This window comes from Grus americana, chromosome 3 (assembly GCF_028858705.1).
Source record: "Grus americana isolate bGruAme1 chromosome 3, bGruAme1.mat, whole genome shotgun sequence".
Classification (NCBI taxonomy): domain Eukaryota; kingdom Metazoa; phylum Chordata; class Aves; order Gruiformes; family Gruidae; genus Grus; species Grus americana.
Genome location: NC_072854.1, coordinates 67,531,441 through 67,551,222, shown reverse-complemented (window position 1 = coordinate 67,551,222; position 19,782 = coordinate 67,531,441). Strand labels below are relative to the sequence as shown.

At 39.9% G+C, this 19,782-nt stretch overlaps 1 protein-coding gene across 4 annotated transcripts in view; it reads left to right on the top strand.

The window, feature by feature from the left end:
• Positions 1–251: 251 nt before the first annotated feature.
• TULP4 (TUB like protein 4) overlaps positions 252–19,782 on the top strand; it is a 176,639-nt gene continuing 157,108 nt past the window's right edge. For 2 of the 4 annotated variants that reach the window (XM_054819136.1, XM_054819130.1), the window contains exon 1: positions 252–1,528. The gene's annotated coding sequence lies outside the window, so the exon portion shown is untranslated. Of the gene's footprint in view, positions 1,529–12,082; positions 12,141–12,189; positions 12,271–19,782 lie in introns of those variants that run through there. The other 2 variants (XM_054819132.1, XM_054819131.1) reach the window with 2 other exon arrangements.

The window sequence follows — 19,782 nt, the reverse complement described above, 5'->3', positions numbered from 1 at the left end:
GACTCAGGAAGGAAAACTGTTGAAAGAAAATAGAGAATGCTGCAGGGAATCGCACCGTTTTACCTGAGAGAACCCAGGCTGAGTGGATTTTACTTTGTAGCTAAACTACATTTGGAATAAAGAATGATAGAGTGGGGGGTTTTATTTGTTTAGTTTTTTTTTTTTAAATTTAATGTACTTAAAATGATAGGATATTTTTGTTCGATGTAGTACAGTGCTGAGAGCTAGATGGCCAGTGTGATGCACTATACAAAAACTTCTCCAAGTGCTGTTGTACATGAAGAGATCCTATTGTACAGTCTTTTCAGAATTGTAGGGTGTATTCAAAAGCATCTCTTTGGTTTCTCTTTTTTTTTTAATGTGGCATAACAGATTTTACTGTTTTTTCTCACGCAAGTTAACTCTGCAGGGCCACTCCAAGTATGCAAGAACAAACTAGAGAACGTATATTTTATGTATTAACAGGACTGTTTACTGTGAGCTGAAGTAAACAGGATTGTTTGCAGTAAACCGAAGATAATGATATTTCATAGTGTCATTAAAATGCCTTATTTTAACTTTTATGGTGATGATGCCAACTAAGAAAAGTGTCCAATTTCAGTCAGCCTCTAGGTAGAGCTTGGAAAAGAAAGGTTTAAAAAAAAAAAAAACCAAACCCCACACCCATAAAAATCAACAAATCTTTAATCATATCAACCAGCACAGGCTGAGAGATGTATTTTGGTTTTCCAACCAGGTACTGGGCCATTGAAGAAAACAATAAGCTTTTGTAATAAATTTCTTTGCATTTTCCAATTCCACAGCAATTTCTGATCCTTTCCCACACTGACTTTTTCATTATCCCACAAATGATCCCATTAAAGCTGGTGGAGGTTACTGTGAAATGAAGCATTACTTGGTAAATCAGAATTGGGTGTCTGTGTTTGTTTTGTAATTCAGACTTGAGCAAGGCTTATGTGTGCTATACAAAATTAAGGATTCAATAAATTGGTGAAGTTCATAATGATGGAAGAAAAATTCTTCCTAAACTAAGTAATTATCTTTGGTCTTATGGCTTAACAACTAATGAGAAATTTAAAAAATAAGGTCTCTGACAGAAATATGATGTGGAGCTTTTTTTTTTATGTGGAATAGAAGTAATATTTTACCCATCTATGTTTCATATTAAAAAGATTTTCAGGACTGAAGACTTAACAATTTGAAGACAGACCAGTAAGGGGAGCTCTTACCAGTATTTTAGACTGCTTTTTAAAAAATTGCTGCAGCATGGGCAATGGTGGGTCAGCAAGTTACTGTACTTTGGAGCATTAATATCTTTCTCCCTGGATGTGCTTGCAGCTGGACATGTGCATTCCACTTCAAGATCCTTCTAGAAAGATAGTTTCAGTAAGAGATTTGGAAGTAGTATCTTTAGCTCTGAAATGTCTTAGATGTTTAGTTATTCAATGTTTTCTTTCTATGCTTAGGTGCAGTTCCATCACATTAAAATGATGTGTCTGAAACATGGTCTTCCCTTCAGATGTTACTGGTAGGTCTGTGTAGCTCCACACCTCTAGCCTGCTTTAGGAGTTGCTCTAAGTTACATCACTTTTAGTAAGTGTAAATCACAGCAAGACGTTGATACAGTCAGACATAACTTTTATGAAGGTTTTCTCTCGTTATTTCCTCATCATACAAAATGCATCACTTTGTGCTATGATTGTAAGGTACCTGTTCCTCAGTGCACATGCGTCATACTGTATGGAAAAACCATGCAAGAACTATTTAATCTTATGATATTTCAGTCTGCACTGGGGATTTCTGCATCTGTATCCCTAGAGTGTTGTTGATAGAACATAGAAATGAAACATAGAGAAAATTTTTCCCTCATTACCCCCAAATGTGAATAGCTTTATTGGCTTACACCTATATAGAGGTAAAATTCAGTATGTTCCCTAAACAAACAAACAAAAAACCCACAATACCTACCAGCTAATTTTTAATGTGAGGGGAAAAAAACCCTCTATTACCTTAGACATTAGTGGTTGTATTTTTCATATAGACCGAAAAAGTAATTTTCTCTCCTCTGGTTGTGTAGCAGTAATAAGCAGATTAACTGCAGAATAGAAACCACCTATAAAATTGCTGTCCAGTGAACAAATTAAAAATGTGAAAATTTTAGAGTGTTATTGTTAACTCTTAGCTTTTTGTGCTTGAGCAATTCTAGGTGTTAGTAAAAACAGCAAATAGAAGGTTCCTGGAAGAGATTTCATTTTCAGATTAATATTTTTCTTTTACCAAAAGAAAAGCCATTTCGTAATACCCATGCAGGAACGTGCTTGAACACAGCAAAGAAAATCCACCCAACACCAAAACTCTGACAGATAATTGATTAGCCATAAAACTAGCCCCTCGGGAAAGAAACAGCAAGCAAAATTTCTGGATGACCATGGACTGGATAGACTATAAACTGTCAGAGCTATGCAGTTGCTTGCTTTTCTATTACAAGAAAGATGGGTCCAGTTGTAAACTACAGGATGTGCAGAAGGATGGGTACATTTGGAGCTGTGAAAAGATCACTTGCAGATAAGAAAGTATTACATGTTTCTATAAAGTTGGCATAGCTGATACACTGTCAGTAGTGAGTAAGCAAACTTCTGCAATCTGTCAGCATTTTGTGGGTTGTGTTCTTGGTGTTTTGAAGCTAAAGGGGTGTGGTAGGAGGACAAAAGACAAGGTAGGAAAGAGGGGAAAATGTATGTTAGGCTTGTAACTAGCATTTCCTATTAATTCTGAAAGTGAACAAGATCACAAGGAGCATAAGGACAAAATTTAGAGATTGCAGTAAATTTTAATTTTGTATCCAAAAATGTACTTCCAATTAACTAGAACTTAATTGGTTTACATAAGGTCCTGTATTTATCATCAGAGCCAACACATCACAAGGACTGGGAAAGTAAGGTTTTTTTTGAATGTCACGCCTATTACTCTACCTTGCTTCTGTCCTGGATGGGACCACTTTTCCACGTGGAATGATAGTGTAGTTTTGCTTCCTTTCAATATGTGGATTCTCCTATATTGGCAACTTTATTGGGTGTAAAAGGTGTTTCGTATGTGTGTGGTATGTATATCATTAGGTATACTGGTATTCCAGAAGCTAGAGATTCAGCAGTGATGAGTAACCCTGGAATAATGATAGCCGCCTGTATCATCAACCAGCTTGAAATTAAGATATGAAAGAAAAATCTCTCTTCGGCTGTAATATGAAGCATGCTCCCTGCATTTGATTTTTGCTTTTGGTCTAAACTGACACTAATTATGTCTTTTAACTTTGGAAAGTTATAAAGTCAGTATAAAATTTAAGAAAAAAGAGGCCTGGTTTCTTAAGGGATATTTGAAGTTGATGTTGCCAAGCACAGCCATGGTGAGGTCAGTGTGATAGAGGACAATGACAGCTTTTTGCTGCTGGCCAGGTTGCCATTTGGGCAAACGCAGCTGCAAACAGCATTTGAGAGGAGCAGGAGAGTAGGGATGAGGAGAGGGCAAAGCTAAGCATCTGAACAAATCTGTCAGGAGGACCAGGGAACCTGAAGTCTTGGAACTAGTAAATGTTTCCCCTTTTGGCTTTGAGTAGCTTTTTTATTTTTTTTAAAAGCCATTTCTGCCTATCCAGTCTGCTGTGTGACAGCGGGAACCAGAAGGAGCTGTAGGGAGTGGGAAGGAGGGATACTGAGGGTCTGTGTATTTCAGAAGGTGGTTCCTACAGTTATTTGCTACAAGTATGAAAAAGTAGACCAAGCTGAAACTGCATTTTCAGCATGCAGTTATTCTAGATCATTTCTCTTTAAAAATGTACTACAAAACAAAAGGAACTGTGAAGGTGCTGGAAAGAACTTCTATTGTTTGAATTGCTAGAAGCAACCCGCTACACCTCTCCATTTGAAACAGTGAAGGAGGCTTTCATGTAGTGGATTTTATTATTATCATCACAGTTACACGAAGATCATAACCAAAACAAGTCATAGAAACAGAGAAGACTGATATCAATGGCCTAAGTTTAAGGCTAGTGGTTAGACATTGGCAACATTTCATCCTTGCTCAATCAGAGAATCATAGAATGGTTTGGGTTGGAAGGGACCTTAAAGACCATCTAGTTCCAACTCCCCTGCTGCCATGGGCAGGGACACCCTCTATTAGACCACGTTGCCCAAAGCCCCATCCAACCTGGTCTTAAACACTTCCAGGGATGGGGCATCCCCAGCCTCCCTGGGCAACCTGTTCCAGTGCCTCACCACCCTCACAGTGAAGAATTTTTCTAACATCTAATCTAAATTGACCCTCCTTCAGCTTAAACCCATTACCCCTTGTCCTGTCACTACACTCCCTGATAAACAGTCCCTCACCAGCTTTCCTGTAGGCCCCTTCAGGTACTGGTAAGCCACAATTAGATCTCCCCAGAGCCTTCTTTTCTCCAGGCTGAACAACCCCAACTCTCTCAGCCTGTCCTCATAGGAGAGGTGCTCCAGCCCTCTGATCAGCTTCGTGGCCTCCTCTGGACTCGCTCCAACAGCTCGATGTCTCTCCTGTACTGGGGCCCCCAGAGCTGGACACAGTACTCCAGGTGGGGTCTCACCAGAGCAGAGTAGAGGGGGCAGGATCACCTCCCTTGACCTGCTGGTCACACTTCTTTTGATGCAGCCCAGGACACGGTTGGCTTTCTGGGCTGCGAGTGCACATTGCTGGGTCATGTTGAGCTTCTCATCAATCAATACTCCCAAGTCCTTCTCCTCGGGGCTGCTTTCAATCCATTCCTCGCCCAGCCTGTAGTTGTGCTTGGGATTGCCCCGACCCACGTGCAGGACCTTGCGCTTGGCCTTGTTGAACCCCATGCGGTTTGCACAGGCCCACCTCTCCAGCCTGTCAAGGTCCCTCTGGGTGGCATCCCTTCCCTCCAGCGTGTCGACTGCACCACACAGCTTGATGTCGTCGGCAAACTTGCAGAGGGTGCACTCGATCCCACTGTCCATGTTGCTGACAAAGATGTTAAACAGTGCCGGTCCCAGTACCGACCCCTGAGGAATGCCACTCATCTCAAGCTTGAGATGAATCACTTGTGCTGGTATTTTAGTTTCTAGTAGTCAGGAGGCTTGCCCCGGGACATCTGGGGCAGAATCCTAAGCTGGGTATGCTGTCACTCTTGGGTCAAGGGAACATCAAAGTCTGGATTTTTCAGTCTCAGAAACTGTTGTACTCAAACATGAGAGGCACTTTCGTCCTTTGTCCTAGCACCATGATAACAATCATGCACATTTGTAATGTCTGTGACAACACACCATAATGCAAAAATGAAGTATCATCTACAATTAAAAGGGTGATGTACAGATTTAATTTTCGTCCTTTTTAAAAGTATAAAAATAAAACTGTGTATGAGAATGTGTGTATGCACCAGTAAGTCTTGAATGCAATTCATTCTAAGTATGATCTCTGGTGCCAAGTGATTGATTTTTTTTAATGAAGCAGCCATTTAAATATATGTAAAATGTGTAACAAGTGTTGAGAACATAGACCAAACACTAAGTCATTAGTTCCAATTTCTTGCAGATGTTGGTAAGAAAAATCATTAAAAAGTAATAAATGTACAAAGTAAATATTAGCAAAGCAATTAAGGGTTTGTTCATGCAAATGTGACCTTACTACTGCATATATACACACACACACACAAAAAACCCCCGTGTGTGTGTATATATATGTATCTGCAGTGTGTGTATATATAATCACTGCAGCTACAGTATGCTTACCTCATTGGGAGAAAGATACCCTTCATGGCCCAACAATATTTCTTACGATTCAGGGAGGAAGGGGATGCTTTTGCAGACCTTGCACTGAGTAGCATCACTGTAAGCCTCGAACAGATGGTGGGGTTCTCAAGGGGGAACAAACATAAGAAATTGAGGTGCTAATAAGGATAACAAGACCTTTTACATCTGGAATTTATTTTGTGTTCTTCTAAGACTGGGATTTAAATGATCAGTGAGATCCCTAATCAGGTATTCATGAAAATGTTTTTTTTCTTTTCTTTGTGCATAGAGCTGCTTTTTATCATTGTATTATATGTTGCTAAAACCACAAAAAATGAAAAAAACCCAGTATATTCATCATATTCTTGCAGTGTATTTTCCTACTGTTAAATCTAGATTGAAATGTTTTTTTTTCAGTGGAGTAAAAGGACTTAAATATTTGTTTATGTTCCTTTATAGGGCTACCCACAGCAAATGCAGGTATCATGCTGTAATTATGTTATTTCTTAAGAATTAACATCTGATTTTGCAACAATCTCTGTTGTATTTTCTACTATGGAGGGTGATAGTACAGAGGATATTTATTTGGGAGTCTGATAAAGTGTTGTTAGAATTCTGGTGCTTAAAACCTTGAATATTTTGATGGCTTATCTCTTACTCTTTCATATTTTTTTAGAACTCTATTTTTCATTTGAATGTTGTTTCCATTGAATTTTGGAAAAAAAAAAAAGATGGCTTAAGCTTTGCTGCGCTGACCTCTTACTTGAACTGCACATGAGACCACACTTTGAAATAAGAGGTTTTGAAGAATGTGTATATATATATATATATGGTAGGAATCTCTGTAGATTTAGGCTTAAAAAGATATATCTCAGCCATTAAAGCACTTATGTGAAAAGCCTAGGGACCTTGGAAGTTTTTCCACCACCTGTTATTTATTTTAATATTCTAATGTGAGCTTTGCTGAGAAAGTTATATTAATTGGTTTTTTATATTGTAGACATATTCAAAGGTCTCACTTTGAACTAGGGTTTCACAATGCTAAATGCATGAGAAGGGGGCCAAACGTGATGTAGCAAATTAAATAGGAAAAAATTGACTGTGTTTGTTTAATAGAGTAACATATAGATAGGACCATGTCTGTCTCTCCTGGCCCTTCTCTGTACCCATTTATCACTCTCCAATGTAATTGGTCACAACTGTACTCGGTATTCTAGGTGAAGTCTTCCCAGTACCAGTGCAATAAATAGTGTTTATATTCCAGATCTTTCTTGGAAAACTCCTTTGATACTCCCCTGGGCGTATTAGCTTCTTTCATGATCTCATCAGATTGATGCCTCATGGATATTCTATTGTTGACTGGCCGATACAGATTTTTTTTTTTCCCTCCTGTCTCTTCAGTTGATGACTTCAGTTTGAAATGAACATTTATAAGTCCTTCAGTTCATGATTTTGAACTCTGTACTATGATATTTCATCTTATTTTCTATTAGTCTGCTTCTGTGGATCATCTGAATGATATATATTCTGGTTCCAGTCTGTACTGTTGCTTCTCAAGTTTGTGTTGTCAGCAAATTTTATTAGCACACATGTTTTTGTACTAAGGTCAACTAACAAAAATATTTAAAAGGTCAGTATTATGACTGATTGTTCAGGGACTCCATTTATAATAACTCTTCAGTCTGTTTTCTTTGGAGCACCATCCACTGCAATCCTTATTAATTCCCATCCCTTGCCATCTGTACTAATCCTCATCTCTTCAGTTTAATTAATATCTTGTGTTGCACTGTTTGAAATGCTAAGTAAAGTTAAAAATATATATATTTCCCTTGTTTACCACATCAGTTATCTGACAAAGAAAAACAAAAGTTGCATTTCTGTTTAACTTAGTGTGTATTTTCCCATTTACCAAAGTGTCTCTGTTCTTCCCTACAAAATGTTTTTCAAATCCTTATGGGCCATTCACACCAGCTAGATAACTCTGAGCTTGCCCTTACAGCTCCCTTTCTTGAGTACAGGTACAATGTCTTCTCTTACATATCCTAAGGTTTGCAGACTTAATTTAAAAAAAAAAAAAAGTTACTGCTTTAATGTGTAAGATCTTTCAATATCCTGGGATGATATCTTGTTTTCCCTGTTCAGGTTACATTAAGCTTCTTGAAGAAGGGGGGGAAAAAATATATGTGGAAGGTTGGAGCTGCTTCCACAACAAAAATGAGGCAGGAGGAAGCTGGAGTGAACAGCCAGTAGACTGGAGGGTTTCGTTAATCATCAGCCAGCCTGGCTGTTCTCCTCAGCTACTGGGGGAATCCTCACTCTTTTGGGGAATCTGCCAAGGCAGGATGACTTGTTTTCCCTTTCTCTGATGTGTTCCTCACATCAAGGAAAATGCCTTTTGGAATCAGTAGAGTGTGTAAAGCAAATAAAAATTAGTTAAGTTTGTGTGTGGAAAAAGTACAAGTGAATAGACTTGCATGTGAAAAAAGTGAGCAAGTTTGCATGCAAAACTCTCTGATACATTAAAAATGGGACAGTCATTCATGCTGGAAATTCAGATAGAGGTGAAGGAGGAAGATAGAATAATGGAGGCATCTACAAGAACAGTTTTCCTGCTGTGACACAAAACACCCAAGTACCTATTCTAGTTTAGGTCTTGTGAGGTACTGTTCTGCGAGATGAACTGTTCATTTTTTTACAATGCATAAAGACAATTTGCAATTTTTTTCTACTTATTTTAATTTAGGGTATTTTGGTATTTCTCAGCTTCCCTTTCTTTGAAGGAGTGAGAAACTGGAGCGAAATAATGACATACCTTATTTTGAGTTTTAGGCTTCTTAGTTGATTGTGTAGCAGAAGTAGTTGAGTTGAGAGCCCTTTAAAATCTTCAGATAATTAGACTTAATTTTAACAGCTTGCAGCAGAAATCAATGTAACTAAAAGGCTAAATTTCAATGCCTTTATACTGATGACTAGTACCACTGATGGCACTATGGAAATCTGTATTTGCTCAAACATAGCAGAATTCCTTATGGCTAGGAGGGGCAAGGACATTTGAGGAAATCCATCCAGTACTGCCAGCCAGAGACATTTCAGGTTGGGCAACTGAATTTGGAGAATTTTGTCCTCTCAAAACCTGTAAATATTAATGGACTTTCTACAGTATTTGGCCTATGTTTCTAAGAAATTTATACCAAAATCTTACCCTGAGCTCAGACATGCTTCCACATCCATTCTACTAAACATTGGGAAGTCCAATTCAGGAATTGTAGAGTAGCAATACCTATGCAGTATTCAGTTTTCTTCTGAAAAGTCACTGGCCAGCAACAAAAAATGCAGTCGTGGTCTGATGGAGCCAGCCTTTGTAGATTGTCAAAGTAATGAGAGGTATGAGCAGCATTTCTCTTTACATCTCTCTTCTAGACTGAAATGGAATAAAATATTTTTTTTCTGTTAGCAGTTTAAATAGAAGTTAAATGACGCATTTTTCAGAAAGCCAGGGCAAACTTTCAATGCAAAGGCCTCAGTCCTGCAAATACTTAGGCATATTAGTTTGTTGAACTCAAAGGTGTTGATAAGGTTTTATAATAATGAGGCTTGAGTGTGGATTTAACTGCATGCCAATGTTGAACTTATTTTGCTTACTTGCTAATGATTATACCTGAAAGAGGCAAGAGGTGGTTGTTGTTGTTGTAGAAATAGGCCACTTTTCCCTTGGGTAACTCAAGAACTGGTTTTTGTTTTTCTTTTTCCTACCTTAGTTATCTGGATTTACTAGATCTGCATCTTTAATTTAAACTGTCTTTGCGATGAGATTATGAAGAGCTACATTACCAAAAAAGTCTGGAAAAAACAAAACCAAAAAGCTTTGAGTTAAACTAAGGGATTCAAAAGGATCTTACTAATAATGGTTACATTTGATTTTTCAAGAGTGCTTCCCCTATCTCATGGAACACTTCTGGGAAGTGACTGTGCGATTTTAAAAAACAACTGCCCTTGACTTTACATAGAGTATATAGAGAACTATCAGCTCACCAGTTCCAGGGAGGTAATGCCTGCAGAAATCACAGTTTTGTTCTTTGCAGTGCTAATGTCGCTTGCATTTGGAAGGCAACCAAGTCCTGTGCTTTGTTTTCTGTCCTTACAGCAGCGTCCTGTAGGCAAGTTAAAAGAGCATGTGCTATTGCTATAAATAATAGAGGTTTTGAATGTGTTTTCACTTTGGAAGCTGAGGCCTTGTCTTAACTGCAAGGATACTCCTGGGTTCCAGTCACTCAGATTATGGACTTGACTTGAGATTGCTGTTGCTCCTCTTCTGCACACGGGTGAATGCTGTAATCCATCCCTGATGTGGAGTCAGGTCTTGCTGATTCGCAGACACAGATGAAAAAGATGGGGAATTGCTCCCCTGTTGCAAGGTTTAAACATAGCCTGAAGTATCTGGTTCTAGTTCCAGGGACTCTTGTGTATCTGTGTGAATTTGGGTTTGGAAAATAGATGTGTTATGTTGATAAAATGAGCTGCAGCAATGATAAGAGAGTTCATCTTCCTGTGTATTTTTCTTCGGTCCTCAACGTGTGTAGGGTGCAGGATAGGTAGGACTCCTGCAAAGTGTCACTCAGAGTCATGGTTGTAGTTTGGAGAGGCTGGTGAACAACATCGGGCATAGTTTTCTCTTGTGGTTATGAACCCAGCTACAGAAGACTTCTAATACAGCTGAGAGAAGAGACGAATAGGCAAAGCTGTTACACTGTGCCCAGGGTGGAGAAGACAGGATTACAAACCGGGCTAAAACTGCAGTTGTGTTTTGGAAACCTGTGATGTTTTTTTGCTCTACTACCTAAACTTAATTCTTATGATTGCCTGTAAGTTAGAAATTGAGCTAAGGCACAGATGCTTAAGTTAAACACAAGAATTCAGTGATACAGTGGTTGTAACTGTTTTCAAGCCTGCCACTAAGGGTGGTGGTGGTGGTTGTCTTTTGCAGATATCTAGGACGTAATTCAGGGACTCTGGTATTCACAGCTCAGCAGTTGATGATAACTGCTGTAACGCATCCAGAAATGGGAGTCCTAACACCCTGATAATTTTTTATTGCACTTTAGCTATAGGACAGTTATTCCATTTTTAGAAGTGCTCAAGGGTTTAGCCTGTGTAGTGCAACTGAAAATCTTCAGTAAAAAAGCAACATGTTTCCAAATGAGAATTATATTAATAGAAGTAATATATACCTAGCTCTAACACATTATCTCAGACTTCAGGTTTTCACAGACCTAGATGGTCTATGGCACAAAGTTTGGCCCCTTGCTATAGTTTGTAAGATAAAATCCTTATGGAGCTTTGGGGAATAACGTGAAAAATATTTACCTTTTTAGTGTCTGAAATGGTCAGTAAGCTTGTATTGCTAAAGCCAGCAGGGGATTTGGCCTTTTCATTTCTTGCTCCCCATGTACTATTCTTTAGGCGGCTTTTTTAGAGCTGATAATTACAGTTTGTTCCTGGTTTCCTTAAAGTACTAAGTGCTTTGCACTTTTTATGTATAGGCCTTTCATTGCTCTGTTTTGAAGAAAGGGAATGTGCACTGAACGTGGTACCTGAATACAGCTTCAGAGTTTGCAACACAAATTCCTTGTTACCGAGGCTCCCCCATGCCCTGTAGTGTTGATATCTCTGGATTGCATCCTGAATTGCCAAGTTTGAGGATAACGGCATTCCCTCCCATAAGACAGCCCTTGAGCCATTATTGGTAAGCGTTATTTTCTGGGAGCAAAGGTTACGCTTAGCATAAGTCAAAACGCAGGACTATAGTGGTGCCAGCTCCCGTGGGGTTTGCTGGGAGGGGACGTTGATGCCTCAGCTACTGCCACCAACTTCTTTTCCCTCCCTCAGCCCTGACGGTAGGACAGAAAAATCAGCTCAGAGTGCTTTGTTATCAAATAACCCCCAGGAGCATACACAGCCTTGGCTCTCTGTAATGCATGTTGTGGTTTCTTTTTCAGAGGAAGGCAAGGAGGGTAAGGGGCTCAGGGGGACGCAGGGCGGCAGCCCCCCACGGCTCTTTCCCCTTGTCAAGTGAGCTGTTATCACGTCGCGTTACAGTGCCACGCCGTCATGGCGCTGGCCGGGCCCCAACGAAAGGGCCGTGGCCTTGCGAGGGGCGCCGGGGGCTACCCGCAGCTCGCGGGGGAGGGCTTGAGACGCCCCCCGCCTCCGCTGCTCGCCGTCCAGCCCGGCCGAGCGGCCGCGGCGGCGCCCGGCGCTGCGGGAGAGACGGCGGGGGTGGAGCCGGCCGGGGAAGTGTGGTGGTCACGTGGCGAAGGTCACGTGGCGGGGGAGTCGGGCCCAGCCGCCGCCGCTCCGGTAGCGGTGAGAGACGGAGCCGGGAGGGCGGGCAGGGAGGGAGGGAGGGGGAGGCGCGCGGGGCCGGGGCGGGCGCGGGGAGGGAACCTGGGGGTGCGAGTGGCCGCCGCCCGCTCCGCCGCCGCGCCCCGCTGAGGTGAGTGCGGGGGGCGATGCGCGGGGCAGGGCCGCAGGGCGGGGGCGCCGCCGGGGGCGGGATGGGCCGGGCGCTGTGTGGGGCCGCGGGCGGCTACGGGGCCGTTTTCCTTTTGTTCCGGTGGGCACCTGCGGACAAGCAGGCCAGTGGCCGGCAGAGCGGTCCGGTTCTTGGAACGGGGTGTTAGCGGTGTGGTGTGTGTTCCCGGGGCGCCGCCGGGACGTGCGCATCCGTTGTGTGCCGTGCCGTGCGCTGCGTCCTTTCTGTGGCGGTTCCCCTGGGCGCCTGAGGGATACCGGCCGCTGGCCGGCGGCTATCCTGCCTCAGCCCGTCAGGCTCAGGAACGGGGTGCGGGAGACTGGCTGGAAAGCCCGGTCCTTCCCTTATACCTGCGGCTCCCAAAGCCGGGTGGTGGGGTGGGGTAGTCCCCTCTCCCGAAGGGTCCGGCAGCCACCGGCGCTCCGGGAGCCGCGGGCGGCGGCGGAGCGGGGAAGCGGTGGCGCTGCCTCCGGCATCACCTGTGACCCTCCGCGCGCTGCCTGTAGCTCTGCGATTTTTCCTGTTTTTTCTTTTTCTTCTTTATTTTTTTTCTAGATTCCCCTCACGCCCCCGCCTTTCCGGGGGGTGGGGGTGGGGTGGGGGGAGAGGGCAGGCGGTTATAAATTTGCCCTGCGATACGGTAAAATTCGCCTGGCGAGTGCAACTCCTTCGCATTCTTTTGTGTTGTGTCTTCAGCTCATGCCTTGCAATAAATGTCTGCATGCGTGTTCGAGCACCTTGGCTTCCCGAAGGTTTCCTGAAAAGTGCAGGAATCGTGTACCAATCCATTACTTAAATTTGACTTAAACAGTAAAACATGCAATTAAAACAGCTGTATGGGGTCAGATCAAAGGTCCGTCTAGTTTAGATTGCAGTTGCTGCGAGTGGCACATAGCAGATGCTTAGGAAACACCATAACAACAGGGTGAGCGTGCTGTGCAGCTTTGGGAAACCAGCCAGGCCTCCAGCAATTTGAGATTAAGGGGCTTCCTAAGTCAAATGTGATGTTTTAGTATTTAAGAGCCCTTTTTCTTCCATGACTTTAGTTATTCATGTTTTCAAAAAAAGAACAACTCAAAGGACTCTTAATAGAAAAGGTTTTTCTTTGCCTTCTTTGAAAAAATAAAATTGCACTCATTATTGTCATAGGCAATTTCACTTTGCCAGGATGAAATTTGTCTGTCCAAGGATTACTGATTCATGAGCTATGAACATACTGGTTTTTAAATAGGTAAGGGGTATTTGCAACAGATATTTTCTATACATGTGGGAGCTGTAAATAATAAAATTGGTTCTTAATGTCTGTTTTTACAAATCATTTGTGAAATGTAAGTCTTAAAACATAAAATATCTATTTAATAAAATGCAGTATAGTAAGAACTTGCTCAAAATAGCAAGTGTTTTACTGTAATACAATATTGACAGCTTTGAAGATGGTTATATGAATGTGTACCACTAATATTTAACTATTTCTATTTAAGCTTAAAGGGTTAACTTGTATTAAAAGAAGAGGTTTATTAATGGAACAGATTTCTCATTACATCAAGATTACTGGTAAAATTATTTCAATAATACCATCAGATTTTTCTGTAATAGCAAAATCATGGTGATCCCTAGGGATGCTAGCTATCAACTTGATCCTGCAATCCTAGTTCAAGAAATAGCTTCATGTGAGGAGCTCCTAACCTGATTGTTCTTACAAGGAATATTAGCATGAGTGGGCCTCATTTTTCACAGGCAATGTGAATGTCAAGCAAAACAGAGCTTGCATATCCCCCCACACCCCCAATGGAATTTTATAAGGTCATTATCAGTTTCTTGGGGGCTGAAAGGAGGTAGTAGGTAGGGGTGTGTGTGCAAATATATAGATGGATATTTCGAAGGTTAAAAATAGCTTAGAAAACTGACAACTATAACTGTTGTGAATGACTTTCATGGAATGATGTGGGGTTTGGGGTTTTTTTGTACAACACGTCACTTCTAACAACAGACTGGAATTTGTTCTCACCTAGTCAACAGATGTTTATTCTAAAACCCATGGCATATTTCACTATTCTGTACAAACCTTACTGACTTTGAACTATACTGAGCTCCTGATGGACAGTTTAAAGTATTCAATGTATTTTCTTCAGTAAGTTGATGAATAGATTTTAATGGTTCTATTGTAAGCTTACACCAAGAAAACTGTTGCAGTGCAACTTTCCTTAGCTCATTGAATCATTTTTATCACAAAAAAATGATTGCTTCAGTTGAACTTTCAAATAAAATTAGACGTTTTTTGTAACTAGCCTCTAGAAAAAGTTGTACTTGTTTTATGTAATTATTAAGCATAGTTATAATACACACCTTTTAACAGTGCTTTTCATTAGTAGGTCTCAAAGCACCTTGCAAAGGAATTGTGTAATTATTCTCTTCTTATCTAAGGGTAATTATTCTCATCTAGTGCTCATAAAGAGATCATTGTCTGCCTTGATTGCTGTAAGAAACTATAAGAAAGTCTAACAATAAAATCAGATTTTTGATTTAATTTTTTTACAGTAAACCCCCCCCCAAATTCACCTTTCTGTTTTGTACAGTTTTCTATTGTAGCATTTTTATTTTGTTTAATGATGCCTGAGGTGATTTCATACTGTGTCTTCCATACCAAGGTTGGAAGCTAAGCCTGTGCTTTAAGTAGCACAAACTTCTCAGTGTCAGAAGAGACTCTGTTGAATACTTAACCAAATTTGTTGATGAGTTAGAGAATGATTCAAGATATTTTCTGTTAAGGTGATCGAAGTAGTAATGGTGCATGTCTATGGTTCAGTTAACCAGGGAGCTGGTACTGATTTGTACTGATGTCTGTTGGTATCTATCAGGAAGAAAAAAAACCCCACGGTTATACATGGCCAGCATCCTCATATCTTCTTGGTTTTCCTTCATTTCTACCTTGCAGAGCTGGTAGAAATGGCATAGAATCTTGCATTTCTTTTTTTTTTTTTACTGGAACCACCAGTTCCAGTCACCTTCAGTGTCCCATTTCTGTAACACAACTGGTAGCAGAACAAATTTCTGATGCTAGATATGTGAAGTGCACACCCTTAAACTGTTGTTTTCCAGCTGCCTCTATCAGTTGGGATGTGCAGATGATTGTCGCTAATTATATTACTGGTGTATTTTAATAATTTAGTTTAGAACTTCTAAAGTTCTTCTACTGGGTTGCTATTTTCCAAAATAGAACAGAAAACCATTTATTTGTTTGTTTTTTAATTCAAGACAATACATGAAAGCATTGTCATTTAGGGATAAAATACAAGTTGGGAAATATATGAAAGAATTGATAATGGAAGGATTATAATTTGGGAAATATATGGTATACTAAATAGTATGGGAACTGTATTCCCAGATAGTGTAATGCTATCCAGAAACATGAGCTCATATAGCTTAGCTCTTAACTTGTAAACCCTTTATTAAAGGGGATGAAGGCTTACCTACGGTAATGAAATGTTTGCCAGCAGTCTTACAGGTGTAGTCAGTGATTTCAGTTGACTCTCTGTAAACACGGTGCCTGCTTGTTGGCAGGCTAGTGTCTAGATTCCAGTTAGATCTGTGTGGATTTATATTATTTGGAAAAAACGTCCAAGAAGAAATGGTCTGAGAGGTCCGGTTCCAAGGAGTTTTTCTGTTTATTTCTGTGTTCGTTGTTTTTGGGACTCTTGTTTTGATTCATGCTTTTGTATTTGATCTATTCTTTCTATGTCATGTTATTTTTAACTAATGCCTTTGTTTACATCATTTTACAGTACTTAAAACAGTATCTTTTAAATGGTCTGTGATAATAGTTTTCACTTTGTGCTTATACCCATGAAAGACCTTAGTATTACTCAGCTGCACATCATATCCTTTATAGCTATAATATATCAAAGCTGGTCTGGAGAACCTCCCCTTGGAAAGCTGGGCTGTTTGTGTAGCGTAGAGGTCCTGATGCATTTGTGAGTGTTGCCTCCTGCATATTTTCAGAGCTAGCAGACCCGGCTGGTAATCATACACTTTCCTGGTACCCTGGGTTTGAATAGTCTCCAACATCCTTGTCTAGCGCAAAGTACTCTTTGCGAAGCATGTACTTGAAGATTAACTCTTCCATTAGAATATAAATATCTAGCACTTGGCAGTACTAATATCAATCCATCCTATCAGCTCTTCCTCCGCTTTGTACGTGCGATGGAATAGATTCCTCTCCTTTGAAGACACTCTTCTCATTAAATATTTGTTGAAGCAAATATCTTTCAGCTAAACTGATTTCTAAATAAAATCTTCATATATCTCTTGTTTCACCAGTGTGAATAATAATTGCAAAGTACAATTTGGAAGAAGGCCAAACCCATTCACATAGCCATTTAAAGAAAATTACTGCAAATACTTTACCAATGGTACCTGGCACCATTTAAGCAGATGAAAGACATTGAAAGGAGCCATAAATGCTGGACACAATGTGAAAGAAAATAATCTTTCTGCATGTATATAAAGACTACTATAGAAGAGCAGTGTTTCTGAAGATTAGTAGCAAATAAAGTTATTGTGGGAAGCAAAGGTTGGCTGCCAGCTGTAATTGTGATGGATCACAGTCCACAGGAGGCTCTTTAGTTGGAGAAAGACTGTAGCTAACAAAATTCTTAAATTGTGAGAGAGTGCTATCACTTTTATTCTGTTTTGGTGAAGTATCTTGTACAGCGGGAACCCTGGTCTGTTGGGTATCCAGGCATTACTAGCAATGTTATTGCTGCCTGTGCTTGATAAAAAACAGATCTCCCTATTCAAATGGCGTGATGGAATGACTTCTGGGAAATCCTTCCAGTTGTAGATAACTAAAAATAAAACACAACCCCAATGATCTACCTGTCTAAAATCTGAGTAAAATACACAAAAGGAGATCGACTAACACAAATCTCTCTTGCAGATAATACAGCTAATGTTGTATAAAAATATAAAAAATGTTACTCATAAAGCTATTTTAAGTGTTAAGTAAAACTTGAAAGGGGGAGTGAATTCTGCTAAGAGAAAAGGAGGAAGAGTTATATATTTGTGGTGTCTTCCCCAGCTCTCATGAGTGATGTAAGTATATTAAGAACTGTTACTATATAAATATCTTGGCTGCCATACAAGTGCCCTACATAGTGTTTGGAAATGAGGGAATTGAACAGTGTAGGTGTTGAACCAGCTTTCGATATTTTACCTTCCTTTTTCCCAGGCACAAAAATACGGACCTAGAATGGTATATCAGCTCAGACCAAAGGTGTTTCTACATCATTATCTTGTTTTTAACAGTGGATGACAGCAGATGCCTAGGGAAGAGTATCGTAGGGTGTACAAATAGCTGAATAGCTGCAGGAATTATCACTGGCTTCTAGCAGGATGCAGTTTCGGGGTCTCTGGGCAGATGATTTGGTATTTAATAATTTTTAATAGTTGTGGTGAATTTATGCAACGTCTTTTTGAACCCTTGATAGCTTTAGCATCTGGAGCATCCTGTGGCACAAGAATGACAGAAGTATGAGTGTCGGTTTTTAGTTAGGCTGTTGCCAGCTTGTGCTGATCTTCTACTCCTTTCATTTTGCATGGTGTAAACCCCTGATATTTTTAATTAGTAAAATTCGATACCAAACGTGTATGGATGCAGTTCAGTGCTTGATGTGTACATATGGAATGTCAGGCCTTGTGTGTAGACTCTTCTGTTTACTGAGAAGTACAGAAAAGAACTCTTCATAAAATCTTCTCACTTTCAGTAATGCTCAGTTTGTTTATGCTTTGCATTTCTCTTAACATTGAACCTGAGAACTACTTAGAGCCAGTTTTGCTCTTAGCAATGTATCTTTTTGTCAAAAGACCATGGCATTTATATGAATTGTATCTGTAGAAACATTGCAAGCATAAAAAGCTTGCTATTGAAAAGTAATTGCCAAGTTTGTGATTGTTTATAAGAATGAAGAAAGTTTTGATTCAGGTTTTGGTGTGAAGTTTCTGTAGTTGAGTAGCAGAGGACAGGTATTATATACTCATTTTTATCATATGGTCATCCAAAAAAATGTAAGACGTTCATGAATAATTTGGAAACAGAGCAGTACATAAATGAAATGGCTCTTTCCTATGGCCAATACTTGAACTTTCACTTAATCTGTGAAGAAACAGTGATATAAATCAAAAAGGTTTAATTTGCCTTTCTAGACTTGGATTGCTCTGGAGACTGAGGACTTTTCCAGTTTGATATGGAATTCTCCCTGACTTGGATTCCTCCTCTTGAGTGCTGACATTTGTTAGCAGATCTTTAAAGATGTTTGGTGCCTAAGGCAAAGGATCCTTTATGGCAGTATATATATATATCTATCTATATAGATATTTACTTTTTATATATTTTTTTTAAAATTTGTCAGAACAGAAAATGGGGCTACAGCCCCCGTTTCCAGTAGGTCTTTATGAATTTAATTAGATAAAGCAATGAAAGTGGTTGAATTCTGGGAGAGAGATTTAAATAAATGTGTTTGAATCTTATAATGATATGGGAAGCTATGCAGTGAAAATCTGCTATCTTGCATGAATGATTAAGGGATAAAATTAAACCAGCTCATGCTACAGGTATGTGATTTGGAACCATTTGCAATTTTTCCAAAGCGGAGATGAAGATATAAAAAAGAAAAAGAAAAGATTAGAAGGATGGGGGAAGGGACAAGTTCTTCTAAAGATACCTATAGCAAGCTCTATTATAAATTGTGATAAGACCACCATGAGCAAGAATTAATCTGTTTCTCTTAACAACAAAAACTTCAGTGCAGCAACGGGGTTCTATTAAAAGCAAATACAAATCATAGGATTAAGTGATTAAGTCCTCTTCCTCTGAATTACAGACCTTCCAGAGGTGGATTCCTTCCAGATTTTGCCAGCCTGCTGAGGAGACATTCTCTTTTCCTTTTTACCAGTAGAATAACCCTGTGGAACATGTATTAAATCCAATATGCGTTATTTCCCAGTGTTGCAAAGAAAGTTTTTGAATTTGAAAGTCTGTTCACTGGGCCTGTAATAAGATTGAGGGAAGTATACCGTATAAAAAAGTATAATTTCAGCTCAGTACTAGTGCTAGGACTATGCGTGTATAGTATTAATCCCTCCCTTGTATCTCCAGAAGGTTAAGTACTTCTTTTTATTAATAAGGAGTTGGAAATTGCTCTTTCTTCCAAGGATTAAATGAGAGACCGCTGATTAGAGAATGATGTTGTAGCTTGGGAGATAAGGAAGAAGATTATATGGAAAATTCTCATAATACAGTACTGTGTTGGTGGGTTTTGCAATTGTTAATACAGAGAGCAGATGACCTGATTAGTGGTTCTGGGCTAAAAGTGACCAGTAATGCTGAAAGATTTCATAAAAGATAGTGTCCTATTTTCATGACATGCAAAAGTAGTCTTTTGTCACTGCCATAGGAAGGTTATATTCCAAAGGTTG